This window comes from Polypterus senegalus, chromosome 2 (genome assembly GCF_016835505.1).
Source record: "Polypterus senegalus isolate Bchr_013 chromosome 2, ASM1683550v1, whole genome shotgun sequence".
In the NCBI taxonomy this organism is placed as follows: domain Eukaryota; kingdom Metazoa; phylum Chordata; class Cladistia; order Polypteriformes; family Polypteridae; genus Polypterus; species Polypterus senegalus.
Genome location: NC_053155.1, coordinates 92,710,821 through 92,731,471, shown reverse-complemented (window position 1 = coordinate 92,731,471; position 20,651 = coordinate 92,710,821). Strand labels below are relative to the sequence as shown.

The 20,651-nt window shown below is 38.2% G+C and overlaps 1 protein-coding gene across 3 annotated transcripts in view; it reads right to left on the bottom strand.

Annotated features, from left to right (window-relative positions):
* The window catches only part of grm5b (glutamate receptor, metabotropic 5b), a 555,554-nt gene that overhangs the window by 69,189 nt on the left and 465,714 nt on the right, over positions 1 to 20,651 (bottom strand). The window lies entirely within an intron of this gene.

Genomic DNA, 20,651 nt, shown 5'->3' with positions numbered 1-20,651 from the left:
CACAATTGGGTATTGTCATAGTTGGCTCTTCCTCCTTGTGATGCCTGGCATATGGGCAGGAAGAACAACCATTCACTGGAATGACGAACTCTAAATGCCTGGAAGTCTGCCTGATCATTCCATGCCCAGAAAAGGCAACCTCATGAAACAAGATATACCCCATGAGGTCTGTAGAATGATCATCTATGTAAGCCAAGAAAGGCCTTTAAACAGAAGCTCCCAGAAGGGGTTCAGGAGTTTGCATCTGGCTGCCAAAACAGGAGAAATTTCACTCTTTGAAGCATGCTCTGTATGCATCTAGTGGGACCAAGCCCACACATAGAAAGAACTGAAAGATAAATTATTTAAAATGAAAAGAGAATTTAAACCCCTCTTCAGGTGCACTATCTTTGAGAAGCTCTGTAGGCTGTAAATGCCTCACAGAACTGATTCAAGGTGTTTGTTTAATTTAAAAATGGAATGAAAATGGCATCAAGGCATCCAGTGATCTACACTCCACCTTGAAGTTACATTATACATCTATAAAAAAAAAGCAAAGCAGTGGCAAGTTAAGCTCAGTGCTCTGAGCTAGACAGTCAGGTTTTTGAGGTGAATCTTTATTTAATTTTTAAAACAATACAGATTGACTGTTTGCTATACACACAGGAGAGAAGTACAACCTAATCTTTTCAGTATGTCATCTCCTTGCCATTTAGGTGAACAATTAATATTCCTAACTGATGACTACACAATCCATGCCTAATGGACACCATATTCTATAGTCTAAAATGGCAACTGCAATGCATACAGAAAGAATAAAAATGAGTTTACCAAAATTCTTCTGAGAAGTTAATTATTCTCATACTGGTATGAATTAAACTGAAAGTTTTGAAAGTCATGGCTTAAAAAGCCTTAATGGAAGGAAAGTGATACATAAAGAAAAAGGGAAACAAAAGAAAAATATTGCACTATCAATATGATCTATTGTATTTCCTAAATAAGGTTTAATTTCAAGAGTTGTAGGGAACACTCATTCCTTTGTAATACTACATATCTGCAATGGATATTCTCTGCAGGAAACAATACGTTATTCTGAAATGACTGCACACATTAATGCAACTATTTTTAGAAGAAAGGTGCTAAGTAAATCCTGAAAACATTTCGTATAGTGTAAAATTAATATTCTCAGACATGCTTAATGCAATTCAGGGTAACAAGAAGCTGAAGTCTATTCCAACAGCATCAGGAGAAACTAGTGTAATTACATGGGCCACTTGCTTGCTGCACTGATCACCTGTTTTTGGGATATAGGAGAAAAACTGAAGTACCCTGGGAAAAAACGCTATGGACATGAGGAGAGTGTTGAAGCTCTACACATATTCTTGAGACACCATCACTATTCAGTGTGCTAAGAAATCATTTCAACCGTGTTTTGTTATATTAATCCATTCTCAGCGTAGAATATTAAATTGCTAGGCTGAATGCATCATTGTCATCTTAATATAAAATTATGTGTCTTGCTTCTGATATTGATTTTTGGCAAAAATATTGGTTTGATATTTACAGCAACATTTTGGATTCTGTCTTTTTAATATAGCATAACCGGTTTCTGTTACATTTTGTAACAGTACTTAGCAGGCAGTGTGGTGTAGTGGTTAAGGCTTTGGACTTCAAACCTTGAGGTTGTTGGTTCAAATCCTGCTACTGACACTGTTTAACCATGAGCAAGTTGCTTGACCTGCTGGCTGTCTAATTAAAAAACCAAAAGAAATGTAACCAATACTATCATAAATGTTGTAAGTCACCTTGGATAAAGGTGTCAGCCAAATAAGTAAATGTAATACTTGCTATGAATGTCATTAAAAAAACATTAATGTTGACTGTCTGAGGAATAAGAATTTGTTTTTTGGTCCAGTAAATATCTACATGATGTTTTCACACAGCACAATATTTCTGATAATCTTGTTTCTGGCGACATACCAAAGCCTTTCAGATCTTGTAAATTGGCAAAAATAACATGACATGATATGAATGAGTGCAGATGTCTGACTGTAAATATTACCTTTGATAAAGTATCACCCTCTTTAGGGTAACTTCAGACCTTGTGCATGATACAACCTCAGTAGGTTTCAGCTCCCTGTCAGGTTGTAATAGAAACAGTAGATTCATTTGAATGGATTGATAGTTATTGGGTTAATTAACATATTCTTTTCCCACACTTTATAGTTCTTTACTGGATTGTGTAGTTCCTTGTTAAACTATTGCTTGATCAGGCACCATTTCATATTTCTTTGCATATGAAGTTGGTTCTTTGTGCTCTGAAACTCTTCCTAATATGTAGAAAAAACCTGAAATACTTATTGTATGGTAGGCTACCTAGCAGGACACTAACAGATTAAGAGAACCTGCACTTAACCTGTGTTATTGTGTACAGTGAAAATCCTTTCAGAATCCTGACCCATTGGTATTTCACAAATCTCTTACCATCTACTCATGCTTATTTACTGAATGGAGCCTATTACAGACCTAAATAAATCTGGATCCTTCATGCGGGTTGGTCTTTTGAGAGCCAAAAATGACTGCCCTATGGCTTCGCTCTGAAGAGCAACTCTGCAATGCTACTCTGTTCTTGATTGCTCTAAAAAGTACATTTAAAAGTGCTATATAAAACAACGCATTGTAATGGGGTAATAATTATACTGCCTCTCAGTGTCTATGTGGAGTTTACATGCTCTAAATGTGGGTTTTCTTCATTTCTATGTCATCCCAAAGATGCTCAGGAAGGCTGATTAGTGCCTCTAATTAATTCTTTATCAGTATGTCTGCAACATATGAGAGTGCCTTGCAGTGGACTGAAATAATATCTACGGATGGTTCCTACACTTCACTCTATACTTCTGTTATGGTATTTTGGTCCTCTAGTGAATCTATTTTGATTCAGAAAGTAATAAATAATCAAATGAATTAAGTATTTGCTGTAACCAACACACATCACATGGCATTGTTTGTGGTTAGTACAACTCCAATATCAAAAAAATTGGAATGGTATTTAAAAATGCTAACCAAAACAAAAATAATATAATATTTATAAACTCTTACTAATGCTCACCTATTGTGTTTCTCTTCTTGGTATCCTCAAGTGGTACTTGGTGCCTCTGCTGTACTGCTATGTTAGGCTAAGTTATTTGCCTGCTTTTGGAAAAGCCTTCTCTGATAAAGGAGCATTAGAATCATCGGGTAGAAGGGTCCTTGCATCAGATTGGTCATCAGTATAGCAGTGACTCAGCTATGAAGGCAGCTTGTTGGCTGAGGTCTCCAAGACTCCTTTTCCACAATCTGGCCATTTTTATACAGTTAGCTTTTTTTATGCATTTAGTTCTGTATTTAATGAATGGTATAATCTATTCTTGCATTTTGTCTTGTACAACATAGTTTGTTATCCCATCCTTTACTATACTGTAAACACTAGAACATCACATTTTTTGATGTTTTAACTCTGCATTTAATTGTTGTTTTGAAAACACACTCTAAAAAGTTTTCTTTTAAAAACATTTATCAAGCATTTGGGCTCTGAAGACACAAGTTGGGTAAGCTTTGCAAGAGCAAGTTCCCCCATTAATCAAGTATACAGATCTTAAGCTACACAACTGTACAGGGCCTTTGTTGCCAAATTATGCACTTCATAATGTGCCACACATTCTTCAAAGGAGACAATTCAGGAATGGGGGCTGGCTAATTTAGTACCTGTGCTCTCTGCTTATGTTGCCAATGTGGTTTAGCATTGTCCTCTTGGAAAATGCTGGTATGTGCGTAATTAGTCTGGATGGCAGTATATGTTTCTCCAAAATTTATTAAGTGCATATCTTTAGTATTAATGGTGCAATCACAGATGTGCAAGTTACCCATGAGATGGGCATTGATGCATCTCCATACCATGACAGAAGATGGCTTTTGAACCCAACACTAATGCCAGCTTGGATGGTCCTTTTTCTCTTTGGCTCAGTGAACACAGTAGCTGTTTTCATTTTTTTGTTATGTCTCAAATGTTCACTCATTAGACCAAAAAACACGATTCCACTGTGCTACTTCCCATCTCAGTCTGTGCCCAGAGAAGTCGCTGGATAGCATTGATGTATGGTTTCTCCTTTGAACAGAAAAGCCAAGCAAAATGACACCTTCATTAACTTGCATTTCCGAATACAGCAACAAATGGTGCTGACTGATACAGGTTTATTAAAATATTCCCAAGCCCACATCATGATATCCATTACAGACGCATGATGCTTTTGAAGACAGTGAGGTTGAAGGGATTGGTGAAGGCACACATTCAGAAGTGATTTTTAGCTTAGCCCTTTATGCACCAAGATTTGACTGAATTCCTTAACTCCTTTAATTATATTATGCACTGTACAGGTGAAATGCCTAAAATTTTGCTTTGTCTTTGTGGAATGTTGTTTTCAATGTGCTGGATTTTTCATTTATGTGTCTGTTAGCAAATTGGTGATCCTTGACTCATCCTTGCCCTTGAAGGACAATCCCTTTTTTACAGACTTTTTATATATAAGAACACAATTTCCTCAGCTCTCTAAAATCACCTTTCCTTTTTAACTTGTGTCATGCATGCACATCAAAAGAACACACTCTGGGCTCATCTAAGGTAAACAATATCCCACCAGGGTGAGAGAGAGGGCACTGTCACTAACAGTGTCATCTCTTTTCTTCCTCACAACACTGAAAAGTTGCCCCTTGAGGTCAATTAACCCCACTCTTTCTGGTCAGAGGGCTATAAAAACCTGATGCCCCCAGATTTCAGTATCTCATTTGGACTGACATCATCTAATCAATAGAAGAATGCAGTAATTATATTTGGACTGCTTAGCTTTATTTAATAGCATAAGAGCTTTAAAAACGCACCTAAGCCACATGAATTCTAAAAGTGATAAATCACAGTGTGCCATATTTAACTGTAAAAATTGTAATTTCAAAAAAATTTGCAAAGAAAGCACCTACATCATTCACTTGAACAGACACTTGAAAGACTATGAAACTGTCAACTGTCCATATTGTAACTTTATTTTTTAAAACAAACACTCTTTCCAGGGCAGCACGGTGGCGCAGTGGTAGCACTGCTGCCTCACAGTAAGGAGATCCGTGTCCTCCATGCGTGGAGTTTGCATGTTCTCCCTGTGTTTGCGTGGGTTTCCTCCGGGTGCTCCGATTTCCTCCCACAGTCCAAAGACATGCAGGTTAGGTGTATTGGTGATCCTAAATTGTCCCTAGTGTGTGTGTCTGTGTCCTGCAGTGGGCTGGCGCCCTGCCCTGGGTTTGTTCCTGCCTTGTGCCCTGTGTTGGCTGGGATGGGGTCCAGCAGACCCCCGTGACCCTGTGTTAGGATATAGCAGGTTGGAAAATGACTGACTGACTGAAATTCTTTCCACATTCTGACTGCACATTTATAGAAAACACAAAAATCACTCTTTAAAGGAATTTAGAACATCGGTGGCACTTGCAGAGGGTGAATTAAGTGAAGCTAGCCATACTCTAGAGGATGGAGGTGAAAATACCACAGAGTCATGTAGCAGTAAAATTTTGAGAAATATTGCTGTTGAAAGTGCAAATTTAGATTTATCCATTGAACATAAGCTTGCTGCTTTCTTTTTGTGCATGCTGCATGTTTCACAAAATGCGATGCAAGAAATAATTGAAAATTAGACAGAGATCACAGCACTTTCAGAATCCCAAACCATACACATTATTGTGGACACTTTGAAGAAACATGGCTGCACTCTTGGTAACTGCGATCTTTTGTCAAACATCAATCACAAAAGCAACCCATTCTTAAAAGCTTGTAAAGAATAAACACTTGCTACTGATCATAAAAGTAAAACTTAATTAAAAAAAACTATGCTATAATAGAACCAAATTATGTTTGTGTTCAGTCGAATAAAAACAAGTCATTTCTTTCTTTATGTTCCTGTATTAAAAGTCTTAACAACTTTGTTGAGTCGAGATGATGCTTTAGAGAAAATGCAGTGGAGACCCCAGGATATTATATGTTATATCTTTATGGAAAGTTTTATGAAGAAAACAAACTTTTTGGTTCCGGAGACTTTAGAATTTCTATTTGTTTGTACTTTGATAATTTTGAAGTTGCCAATCCACGTGGCACTTCACGCAAGAAACACTTAACTGCAGTGCACTGGGTTCTTCTTGACTGGCCAGCAGAATTTCAAAGCAGCCTGAATGCAATACAGTTAGGACTTTTAGGCAAAAATGCAGATATACAGTAAAACAGTTTGGTTATGAAGCTTTTGTGATCCATTGCTCAAAGATTTAAGGATGCTTGAACAAGAAGGTTTGTACATTAATAAACTTTCTGGGAATACCAGAGGGACTGTGTTTGCTGTTTCTGCTTATAATCTTGTTGCATATAGTCTTGCAGCATTTCAGGAGAGCTTCAAGGTAGGCAAATTCTGTCGTTACTGTTTAGGATCATTGAGTGACACTCAGAACATAAATGTATGACAAGGATTGTTTGAAATAAGAACACAACAGGGGCAAGATGATTTAATCACTCAGCTTAAAACAAGCCACAGTCTTAAGTCTGTCAGGGGTGTAAAAGCTGAATGTGTGTTGAATAAGCAGTTGACTTTTTCCGCCCTGTAACTTGGATTTTATCAGATCTTATTGAGGGTGTTGTGCCTTTTGAGTTGTATTTGTTTGCACAAGTTGACTAAAGTGAATAATTTCACACTTGATAGGCTTAACATTATCATCCAGAATTTCCCATATGACCACTCTGATAAAGTTAATTCACCACAAAACAATTTACAAACCTTCAGTTCCAGAAAAAACTATTGGTGGTAATGGGCATGTGTATTGGACACTGTTGAGCCTCTTACCTTTGATGATTGGTAGTTTAGTGCTTGAAAAAGAGAAAATGTGGGAAATTTTAATGGACTTGAAGGATATTGTAGAATTAGCATTTTCCAAAAAATTTTCAAAGGAAACATTATGCTATTCGGACTGAAAAATCTCAGGACGCAGACAACTGTTTCAAGAAGTGTTTCCAAATGGAAAACTAAAACCCAAACACCATTTTATAGAGTATTATCCAAATATGATAAGATGTTTTGGCCCCTTATTTGATCTGTGGAGCATGAGGTTTGAATCTAAGCATAGTTTTTTCAAGAGGTTAGTTCACGATTCATGCAATTTTAAAACCATTTTAGTTACTTTGGCAGACAGCATTAGTTACCCAAATCACCCAATTTTTTTAAGCTTTTCTTGCAACCTGGCAAAGTAAAGGTGGTCTAAATCCAGTTCCTTGAACCAACGTGTAAAGATATTATCAGTAAAGAGTATCCAGGCTAGAACATGGTGTCCCTCACATATATTATATGTTTGCGTGGAAGTACGTACTCAAAAGGTATGGTAATATCTGTGGGTTCTTGTTCTGGTCTATCTAACTTTACTTTTATTCAGAATATTTAAATAGTAAATGGAGAAGTTTCATTTGTTGTTGAAAAACAGACCTCATGGTACATTGAACATTGTCGGCGTATGAAGTTGCATGGTACAACTATGGAGATGTAATTATTGTTCGCAACAGAGCAGCTGAATGACTTTTATCCTCTTACACCTTACAAAGTTTTTAATTATCTCAAGAGATTTATAATTTGCTAGCCACTTAATATAATTCTAGTAAACTTCTTTTTTTCAATCTTGCTTTTAAGTAACATATGTCACTATGCTACTTTGAGTTTTTCTTGGACCTGACAACATACAAAAAGTGTTCCGTCCCCATCGTTCTTCCCTTGATGATCTCAGACAAATTATTTTGGAAAAACCACACATTGAGAAAGGATTTTCAATGCAGTATGGAGATTATCAGCTTTGCAATCTACATAATGAGTATGATCTTCACCTGAAAAAGCTACTATGACATTTTCTTGGGAACTAATGATGAACCCAATAGAACAACCTGATAATATTTTTGATATATCTGATTCTCTTCTAGGGATCTAGCCCCTGTGACACACATGCACATGGGAGACAACTTCATGGTTTGTACACTTGTAATTACCCTCCAAGACAGGGGATGGCGTTTTTACTTAATGCTTTTTCTCTTCTGTCTTCTGCAAAATTGATGACTGATAGACAGACTACCAACAACATCAATTCCGTCTTCTGGCCTCTTGAACCTAACCATTTGGCCTTGTCTTCTTGAAATCCCGCTTCACCACTATCTTCAATTTACTCTCAGAGTGACTTGCATCTGCACAAAACATCTCTACTCATATTGCACGTTTTTTTGTCATTACTTTAACTTTTCAGTTATATGAGGAATAACCTAGGTGCCTGAACTCTTTATGATCTTTATCGCCTCCTTATTTAAACCCATTATGGACCTCATCAGAGGGTGAAAAATAACAAATTTCTATTATAATATTTCAGAATATTTAGAGTTTAAACATTAATTAAATTAAAGCATGTATTTCAATATTTGAAATTTCTGACAGAACTATTCCCAATCATGTACCTCCGACTCATGAAGTAACCGAATTAGGACAGCTTATGCTAATTCAGATGTTTTCTGTTTGCCATTGTGATGGTAGTTGCTGGGGGGGTATGGCCTACTTGATATCACAGGTAACAACATGAAACCATAGCTATAAAAGATGGCGGTCTGGCATACACTTCATCCTGGGGGTATTTGGATAGTTCTAAACCTTTTTTCTCAGTTATTTTTCTTTTAATCTGCTTTTTAGCTACTGACCTTTACATTTTTCATGACGTTGATTTTGCATAATGCGTCCTTGATTTTACCTAATGCTTTTAGGCAATCTTTTAGCAATCGTGTGTTGTTTTTTTGATCTACCTTACTGCTCAACTGTATTTTTAAGATACATCTGTCTTTTAGCTTTTTAGGGTGTTTTTTTATCTGTCCTTTAAGGGCATTTGGCTGGAAAACTGTTCTTTTTAGGACAAGTCTGTTCCCTCTTTAGCATACAAAGCAAACAGCATTTCATCTGACTGCCTACTTCAGATTTTGACATTTAGCCTGAATTTTATATCTCCTGATCATGTTACTTTAAATATTTTTCTCATTACACACTTACCTAATAATCTTGGTCTTCCATTATGAAAATGGCTCCTTGTTCTGTGGCTCTCATTAATGATGACTCTGAATTTACCCTTAAACATTTCCTTCAGTCATTTCTGCCTATTCAAGCACTGCTGAGACCTGCTTGCTCACTAATGGCAAATATTTGAAGGGATAGCTGGATGTGAGCACTGAACAGGAGGTGAAGTGCGCCTTTGCAAGCAAAACACAGCCAGAGGCAACATGACTATGGAAGGTTTACACACGTCATATAGCTCATTTACAGTATAACATGCTGTCACACCCAATTACGCTTAAATATCTCTATAGTAAATAAACAGCTCTGACTACTATATACCAATGCAATATGGATGTTATAGCAAGACAAACAAAAATGTGTCAGTTGCATTCAAGTGCATTTTTATAGTTCTGGGACAATATCATAGTGAATTTAATGCTAAATACTTTTATCAAGACTTTTCATAGAACCATCTGTTCATTTTAACCTTGATGCAGCTCATTGAATGCATACTTTTATTGTCTGTAATTTTTATTTTGTGTTTTCATTAGGCACTAAACCACAGAGGATGCTTTCCCCACCATTCAGCATTCTTAAAACATTTTAACTATGTAGTGTTTGGAAGGATCAGAGATGGAATGAACTGGTTCACTTGACGGACTACACAAAGAACAGAAACATTTTTATATTATAGCAAATGGTTAAAAAAATATATAGCACATTTTTATTTTTATTTTATCTGATTTGTAAATATATAATGTACACATTATATATGTGTACATGGGGGGTGGTACCAGCCGGGATGACCAAGACGACCGGAGGAGGGCTTGTGCCTCCTCCAGACCTCGAGGGGGCGACTGCCCTGGGGGCCACGGGTACAGAACTGGGAAGCTCGACCCTGTAGGGGCCAGTGGTTACCACCAGGGAGCACCTCAATACCTGAAGGACCCTGGACCTCAGCACTTCCACCACACCAGGAAGTGCTGGGGGGAAGAGGTACAGGGACACCCGGAGTGCTTCCGGGGATACAGCTGGTACTTCCACCACACTGGGGCGTGTCGGTGGGAGATTGCTGGGAACACACCTGGAGCACATTCAGGTGTTTATTTAAAGGGGCCGTCGGGTGGAAGACGGACGAGGTCTCTGGAGGAGAGAAGGAGGCGGTCTGAAGAGAGAGAGAGAGAGAAGGCATTGTTGTGTTGGCCTGGACTGTGAGGTATTGGGGTCTGTGAGAGTACTTTTGTAAATATGGAGAACTTCAATAAATGTGTGTGGGGTGATTATAACGTGTCTGCTTGTCTGTGTCCGGGTCATATTCCACAACATATGTAAGTGCTAATAGTATATAGGCGGCACGGTGGCGCAGTAGGTAGCACTGCTGCCTCGCAGTTAGGAGACCCAAGTTTGCATGTTCTCTCCATGTATGAGTGAGTTTCCTCCGGGTACTCCAGTATCCTCCCACAGTCCAAAGACATGCAGTTTAGGTGCATTGGCGATTCTTAATTGTCCCTAGTGTGTGCTTGGTGTGCGTGTGTGCCCTGCGGTGGGCTGTTTTTTGCAAACAAAAACTACAGCAGAAGCAATTCAGGAGCATAACCTCCTTGGACTTGTACTCCACAGATCGTGCTATATCAACAACAACAACAACAACATTTATTTATATAGCACATTTTCATACAAACAGTAGCTCAAAGTGCTTTACATATTAAAGAATAGAAAAATGAAAGACACAATTATAAAACAAAATAAATCAACATTAATTAACATCGAATAAGAGTAAGGTTCAATGGCCAGGGGGGACAGAAAAACAAAAACTCCAGACGGCTGGAGAAAAAATAAAATCTGTAGGGATTCCAGACCATGAGACCGCCCAGTCCCCTCTGGGCATTCTAACATTCTGTTAGCCTTCTTAATGGCTTCTGAACACTGTTGGGAAGTTGATAGCTTAGAGTCCACTATGACTCCTAAATCCTTCTCATAAGGTGTACTCTCGATTTTCTGACCGCCCATTGTGTATTCAACCCTAACATTTTTACTTCCTATGTGTAATACTTTACATTTACTGACATTAAATTTCATCTGCCACAAATCTGCCCAAGCCTGTATGCTATCCAAGTCCTTCTGTAATGATATAACGGACTCCAAATTATCTGCTAATCCACCTATCTTGGTATCATCTGCAAACTTAACCAGCTTGTTACTTATATTCCTATCTAAATCATTTATATATATTAAAAATAGCAGCGGCCCTAGCACTGACCCCTATGGAACACAACTCTTAACATCGGCCAGTTCTGATAAGGTTCCTCGCACCATCACCCTCTGCTTCCTGTGTCTGAGCCAATTCTGCACCCATCTAAAAACATCACCCTGAACTCCCACTTCTTTTAATTTGATGCCCAACCACTCATGTGGCACCTTATCAAATGCTTTCTGAAAGTCCAGATAAATAATATCATAAGCTCTACTTTGATCGTATGCTTTTGTTGCCTCCTCATAGAATTCCAGCATGTTAGTAAAACACGACCTCCCTCTTCTGAACCCATGCTGACTGTTCAGAATAACTCCTGTCCTTGCCAGATGTTGCTCAATCTTATCCTTAATACCCCATATTTACTCCTGTACCACGTGCCCTCGTGTAAGACACGCACCCTAATTTTTACAAAGAAAATCATGAAAAAAGTTTTGCCCTGTGTACAATGTGCATTGTGATTGTATAGGAAGCATTTAGAGAGAGAGAGAGCGCTGTCGAGCGAGAGAGAGAGCGCGAGTGCGCGAGCAAACGAGAGAGAGAGAGAGAGCGCGAGTGCGTGAGCAAGCGAGAGAGAGAGAGAGCGCGAGTGCGTGAGCATGTGAGCGAGACAGAGAGTGCGAGTGCGCAAGCGAGAGAGAAGCGAGCGAGCGACCCCAAGCAGAAGAAGTAAACATTACAGAATTACATTTCCTCGTGTATGACGCGCACCTCATTTTCTAATGCTAATTTTCAGGGAAAAATGTGCAGGTGGTACACGCGTAAATATGGTAATTCCTTCCATTAATTTTCCTGTGATGCATGTTAAGCTTACTGGCCTATAGTTGCTTGGATCTGACCTATCACCCTTTTTATATAATGGGATGATATTTGCAATTTTCCAGTCCTTTGGAATCTCTCCAGTGTGCAGTGACTTCCTTAAAATATGTGTCATGGGTTTATATATGTACTCACTAGCCTCCTTAAGAACATGAAGGCCACATAGTAGAATCATGGGCCACATAGTGGCACTGGCCAACCCGATGGACTGACAAATGAAGAACTGGCTGTGTCCCGGTCAGGAAAAAAGAGATGGTTGAGCATGTACAGTGAGGTGTGAAATAGAAGGAGAAAGTTCAGTGAAATTTGAGGAAGACATAGGTAGCAAGCGTACTATAAAACTTGAGCGCAAGTGCCAGTTTCTGTGGCTGTGACCATACATGTTGCTTCACTAGAAGCAAAAAGAGAAGAGAGACAAGTAGAAGTGGAAGTGGTGTCTTCAGGTTCATGACAAGTTGGAACTGTCAGTTTAAACTTAACTGGTCCTCTAAAAGCTATTTTATTGTAATATATATTTGCATTTACAGCCCCCTCCAAATGGTTTCACTTTACAGTCATGTCTACTTTCTTTGAACAAGGATGCTCCCCCCCAATTCCCACCTTCTGAAATGGTTAACTTCTACATTTGTGTCTAAAGACTTTAACCCCCCTACCCACTACCTGATCATTTAAGATGCCTCCAAATCATAGTATCATTAGCTATATTCTTCCACTTTAAGAAGTGGAAGCAAATTATTAATAAAAGGCTTAGCTTAGTAGCCATCAAGTTCAGTCATGCTGATCTCCTTAACTGCCAACTTCGGCTATTAACTGAAGTCCTGCCATTATTAAACAAACTGTTATCTTCCAGTTTTTTTGTTAATCCAGAAATGACCAAATGGATTTACTACATTTTTTGGGGAATGTACGAAATGTTTGTGTGTGTGACATTAATTACTGTGGGCGGCATGGTGGCGCAGTGGTAGCGCTGCTACCTCGCAGTTAGGAGACCTGGGTTTGCTTCCCGGGTCCTCCCTGCGTGGAGTTTGCATGTTCTCCCCATGTCTGCATGGGTTTCCTCCTAAAGACATGCAGGTTAGGTGCATTGCCGATTCTAAATTGTCCTTGGTGTGTGGGTGTGTATTCCAAGATATTTCTACCTTAAATGTTTTAGATTCTGCAGTGGGCTGGCGCCCTGCCCGGGGTTTGTTTCCTGCATTGAGCCCTGTGTTGGCTGGGATTGGCTCCAACAGACCCCCGTGACCCTGTAGTTAAGATATAGTGAGTTGGATAATGGATAGATGGAAATTAATCATTGTTCTTTTTTTTAACACTTTTTCTGTTTTTTATGTTCTGGTCAGTTTAGCCTTTTCTTCTTAATTAGCTTACAAGTGAATTTTATACTTAACTAGCTGCTTCCCTTTAGTATTTAGTATCATTTGCATCAGTGTCTGTACTGTGCATCACTAATCGTCAGTATTTGGAAACAATAAAAATGGTAAAAGAAAGTTAACATTTAATGATATGGCAAATTTTGTTTTGTTTGCATGTTAGTATACTAGCACATATTTCTGAATAATTTATGAAAATGTTTGGAAGGAAAGCCAACAGTTACAGTCTTACCCCAGGACTGAACTTAGGAACCACTGGTGTAAGATCTTTGAGGGCAGAGATATTTGTGAGCCAATGTAGGTAGTCATGTGTTCTTTTTCTTCCTGTACCGTACACCCTCTACTCTTATAAAATTACTGGGTAGAGGGATATTTTAACTGTTGCTGTTTTTTTAACACATTGTGCAAATGATTACACTTATTTGAAGGTTCTAAAGAAACCTTATACAAATATAGACATTATCATCTACATTATATAAAGATACATTTTAATGAATGGTCCCTCAGAACGCAAAAAACCTTTAAAGCTTTTCATTTGTTATGAACAAAGCAGGAAAAAAGATGTCAGTTTATAATAAGGTTAGATCGGTTTTATATCCTTTAGCCATTTGCAATGTCTTTTTAGATCCTTAATAAAATGGTATTAAAATCTGGGAAATGTTCATTTTTTCACTTTCTCTTTGAAGAAAATGTATTGAAATTCATATGAACCTTGGTGCATGCATTACTTCCCAATTAGGTTGCATGACGGTACTGCTGTTTTATGACTGCTGCCTCAAACTGCAAGGTCTTGCAAAAGCAGGTACTAACAAAAACAATTGTCTTTTCTTATGATTGATTATTTCAGGCTTTAATCTTCGTTCTAAGAATTTAGTTTCTCCCTAAGGAATGCAAAATTATCAAATAGTCTTGTGTCACTAATGATTCCCAGTCAGGTTAGGAGACACTGTTGTGCATTTCTACATAAAGCTGCCTCAATGGTATATAGCATAAGAAGACAGTGTAGCCTAAAGGCAGAGATATACTTAACATTACACAACACGTGCGCTTGAGGACGCTGCTGCTATGCATTCAGTGTATTGTCCACACTTGTGCACATACTTTAAGTAAACCTGGAGAACTGTAAAAGGTGGCAGTGTGAGAAATCATCACAGTGAGAAAACAACATCTGGCAACAGCAACACAGGAAATGGTATGTATGCCCTTTAAATAAAGAACAAATATATATATATATATATATATATATATATATATATATATATATATATATATATATATATATATATATATATATATATATATATCGCATCATTACGATGGAGAATATATGATGCTTGTATTGCCTGTGCGAGAAATGCACCATGAATACATTTGGACGTCAGCATTTAAGTTTGATGATTTGCTTTACAGAATCAAACCATTCATCAAAAAACAAAGCATGCAGATTTATTCTGTTGGAGCAACATTGTGGCTTGCTATCACATGTTGATAGTAAACAACAATGCTGACTTCACGTACCAAAACCTGAACTCACACCATACCCATATTTCTGTAGGTATTGCAACTCTCACATGCATTGTAATCATTTCTGACGATGTGCTCAGAACACGTGTCAAAAGAATATGTGGCAGCCATGATGAGTGTGCGTACGCGTTCTGATCGTGAACTATAAACCGGCCCTAATGGCTAAGGTATTAGATTTAGGAACAGACTTAGGAGTAGACCACAATGCTGTTGTTTCATCCCCCATTCATCAACCTGAGAAACTCACTAAGTCTGTCAGTAATTGCACTTTAAACTTGTAACTGATTATATCAGCTGTAATGAGAGCTGATTGTATGTTTTCTTTTTTACTAAATTATGTTTGTTCTGATTCTGACTAAGAAAAATACTCTATGCTATGTACTTTCTCCTCAAAAGGAATCTAGGGCAAAAATGTTTATTTTCAAGTTTTCATTCCAAGAGAAGCATTCTGTCTTCTTGATTTGCTTGCTATTGATGTCTATTACTTACAACAGCACTTGAGTGTCAATAATTTTCAATACCAAACAGAAAAAACCTTCAGCACTGTTAATTCACACCTGTCCCAACCTTTAAAAATGTGTTTAGAAACTTAAAATCACACCATTTAAAAAGTCACAAAAGCAATATACACCATTTTAGGATATAATTCACACTTATGGCCTATTATGAAACCTAATACTTTGTACAAAACAGCAAAGCAAGGGAATCTACCCTTGATGGAGTAAGATGTTTAGATTAACAAAAGAACTGTCTCTAATTAAAAGTTGGAAATCTCCAGTCACTACTGCACTTAATAGTTCCTATGCTATGTGAATATTAAGACTATATCACAAAAATGCAAGCCATTAAAATATTTTTACAGCTTACACCACTATATACTGTAGTTTGCCAATCAGATCGGGTTAGTTTGGGGTGCGTGCACTGATACAGTGTGTTGCTGCACCCACAACACGACAAAACAGCTCAGGATACTGGTTGGCAACCCCCCAGGTGGACACGTGGTCCAGTCCCATCCGGAAATGACCCTTTGTTCCATCCACGTGTTACGTGGGCGTCCCTTTGGCCTGGTCCAGCCACTTGTGTCCTCAACAATAAGGATCCTGCGAGCCGGATCACCATCAGGAAATCATGCCACATGGCCATAGTGCCGTAACTGACGCTCCCTCACAATGCAGGTAATGTGCCTCATTCGGGACTCCATGAGCAACCCCTCTTTCGACACAAAGACAAACCAGCAATTCCCAAGGATTCTCCAAGGAGACACAGTACCAAAGGAGTCCGGTCTTCGTCTCAGGTCACTGGATAGCATACATGTCTCGTAACCATATAGTAAGACAGGAAGCACCAGGACTCTCAAAACTTGAATCTTTGTCCTTTTGCATAGATATCAGGAGCGCCACACGCCCCTTTCCAGTGACCTCATGACTCCCCCAATATTGCACATTTTTAGTAAAAGGAAGGAGTTTAATTTTAAAATAGATATATGGTAAAATATCATACCTTTATATATATATAAATATTTACAGTACAAATTGTACTTAAATACTGAGTTGCAGAAGCTGCAGAATGATATAAATATTATAAGAAAAACAATGACCCTCCCACCATAAAAAAATTACAACTTCTGGCTTTGTGGGTATCTTTCACATCTTATATGAGATCCTTCATAATATGTATTATATACGTAGAGCATACAGTATGCTGTACTGTTAAGTTTGTGTGCGATGAGACATTCTCTTATGAATATTTTCCAGACTTTGACTAGGCTTTTTATATGTGTTAGTAACTTCTGGATTCTGTTGGTTATTAGGAAAAGCTGGGTGCATAATGAATAACACATATCAGCTCTTATATTACTGTATTATCTCAGCAACTGTGAAATGAATTACAGAGAAACAATTATGCGTCAGATACAATCCTACTAAATGTGTACCTCTCATCACCAGGCATTTTGCTATGCTTGAAGTGAATAACGTCTACAATAATGGCAGCAATACTTATTTTGATCTAATATAGATTAACAACTGCAATTGTTTAATTAAGCTTATGTGAAGATTACCTTTTCCTTGTGCTCTGTCCCTTTAAATTGAACGGGATGTGTAAATGCACATCGTTAGATGTTAATGGATAATCAGATGGCCTGTTCAGCAAACTGAGGAGAAACATGAGGCCAAAACAAGACTCATTTCAGATTAAACTTGGTACTGGTCTTGTTCTGTTGTTCATTAAGACAGCACTTAGACCTAAGGATTATCTCCTGTTAGTACCGTACTGTGTAGTCTGGTCTTGATCTGCTGCTATCTCAGGTACATTGTAACTGACCAGGCATTAGAAATACTATTTTTCTTGCTGAATGGTTGACAAAAAAACTATATTTTAGGCTTTAAATCGATTAAAGACTACACCTGTTTAAATTAAACAATGCCATATTTTTATTTACTGATCATTGCAACAATGTGATGCTTTTAAACTGCTCAAAAAAATTAAAGGAACACTTTGAAAACACATCAGATCTCAATGGGAAAAAGAAATCCTCCTGGATATCTATACTGATATAGACTGGGTAATGTGTTAGGAACGAAAGGATGCCACATCGTTTGATGGAAATGAAAATGATCAACCTACAGAGCCCTGAATTCAAAGACGCCCCAAAAATCAGAGTGAAAAAATTATGTGTCAGGCTAGTCCATTTTGCCAAAATTTAATTGCAGCAACTCAAAATTGTACGCAGCACTTTGTATGGCCCCTGTGTTCTTGTATACATGCCTGACAACATCGGTGCATGCTTCTAATGAGATGACAGATGGTGTTGTGGGGGATCTCCTCCCAGATCTGGACCAGGGCATCACTGAGCTCCTGGACAGTCTGAGGTGCAACCTGGTGGCATTGGATGGACCAAAACATAATGTCCCAGAGGTGTTCTATTGGATTTAGGTCAGGAAAGTGTGGTGGCCAGTCAATGGTATCAATTCCTTCATCCTCCAGGAACTGCCTGCATACTCTCACCACATGAGGCCAGGAATTGTCGTGCACTAGGAGCCACTGTACCAGCATAGGGTCTGACAGTGGGTCCAAGGATTTCATCCTGATACCTAATGGCAGCCAAGGTGCCTTTGTCAAGCCTGTAGCGGTCTGTGTGACCCTCCATGGATATGCCTCCCCAGACAATCATTAACCCACCACCAAACTGCTCATGCTGAATGATGTTACAGGCAGCATAATGTTCTCCATGGCTTCTCCAGACCCTTTCACTTCTGTCACGTGCTCAGGATGAACCTGCTCTCATCTGTAAAAAGCACAGGGCACCAGTGGTGCATCTGCCAATTCTGGTATTCTATGGCGAATGCCAATCGAGCTGCATGCTGCTAAGCAGTGAGCTCAGGGCTCATTAGAGGACATGGGGCCCTTGGGTCACCCTCATGAAGTCTTTCTGGTTGTTTGGTCAGAGACATTCACACCAGTGGCCTGCTGGAGGTCATTTTGTAGGGCTCTGGCAGTGCTCATCCTGTTCCTCCTTGCCCAAAGAAGCAGATACTGGTCCTGCTGATGGGTTATGGACCTTCTATGGCCCTCTCCAGCTCTCCTAGAGTAACTGCTTGTCTCCTAGAATCTCCTCCATGCCCTTGAGACTGTGCAGGGAGACACAGCAAACCTTCTGGCAATGACACTATTGATGTGCCATCCTGGAGAAGCTGGACTACCTGTGCAACCTCTGTAGGGTCCAGGTATCGCCTCGTGCTACCAGTAGTGACACTGACTGTAGCCAAATGCAAAACTAGTGAAGAAACAGTCAGAAAAGATGAGGAGGGAAAAATGTCAGTGGCCTCCACCTGTTAAACTATTCCTGTTTTGGGGGTCATCTCATTGTTGCCCCTCTAGTGCATCTGTTGTTAATTTCATTAACACCACAGCAGCTGAAACTGATTAACAAAACCTTTGCTACTTAATTGACCAGATTAAAATCCCGTAAGTTTCATTGACTTTATACTCTGCTATACTCTGATTAAAAAGTGTTCCTTTAATTCTTTTGAGCAGTATATATACAATATATAAGTTGTTCACGAAGTAGATTAATGAAGTAGGTCCTGGAGTAGATTGTCATTATGTTCAGAGATGTTTTCTTCCTTATATCTAGTGCTGCCAGAACTTTAAATATAAAGATAGAACTTTATTTGTTGCCAGGAGGAAAACTGGCTTTTAAAGAAGCTGTTTAAATGAATAGATAGATAGATAGATAGATAGATAGATAGATAGATAGATAGATAGATAGATAGATAGATAGATAGATAGATAGATAGACAGACACACACAATGACTTGCAAGCGGGCTTGATTATGCCCTGTATGTACTGTATGTCTGCATAGACTGTTATGATTGATTTTAGTATGTAATCTATTCATCAACAAAAATAATGAAAAGGCATTACATCACAAAAGCAATTCATTTTATCTTTTAGTGATTTATCATATGATGCCTTTAATTTCTCTACCTTGGATAAATAAAGGCGCATTGATATATAAATGATTTCATAGCAGTAGTAACCTTGTACATTTGGATGACCTTGAATGAATGGTGACTCTCACCTTAAGGTCTGATCTCAAAACAGATTAAATAATACGAAACTATCCAGTTACTGAGGTTTTGGAAAAATAGTTAAGATCACTTGGATGAATTCATTTTGAAAAAGTTATGTCCTGGGAATTACAGTAGGTCAGGGAAAAACACACAGTATCATTTGGCAGAAGCATCATTGCTTTTTTTTTTAAGAATGGCAAACTGGGCATTCAATGAAGAGTGCCAGTATTAATATATCAGATTCAAAATCTTCTGTCATTAACTTTAACACTATAATGAAATTTGGCGTATAGACAAATAACAAGTTTCAGTGTCAACCAGTTGCTAACAGAAGAGTTTTTGTCTCTCAAGCAGAGCTGCTTCTTCTTAACAGTTATGTGGATTTATTAGCACATTACTGAGAGTGATGGAATGCACACCTTTGAAGGTGTCATACTATGATTATCAGTACAACTCTAAAAAATGCCAGACTCTGCCTGTACCATAAAGAGGAGTCATTTTTTCTCTCTGCCTTATGGCTAATGATGTCAGATCACATCCAATATTAGATATCCACCTTAATAAAAGGATAAGTCTGTGTTTGTGTTTGGTGACTATTGTTCTGTCATTCCAATAGATGGTGTAACAAACATTTGTACTGATAAAATGCATTGTATTTGTCATTTCAATAGATGACACAACACAAATACTAACATTGTTTTTTTTCAAATTCAATATCAAATTGTATATAACAGAGACATATGCATTGCATTAATTGTGTATCACAAACAGTTGTAATAATTCATCTTACTACAAATGTTTCTGATGTCCCATCTGTTGGAAAGACAAATGCAATGCATTTTATTACTACATGCATTACAAAATACCTGTAAAAAGATGCTACACTGCAAACATTACAATAATGTTGAGGTCTACATCGATTATTTAGATTACACAGCTTACAATGCTTTAAAACAGCAGCATAACCTGATATAGGTAATTCATTTTAGGATGTTACTTGGTGGTGTT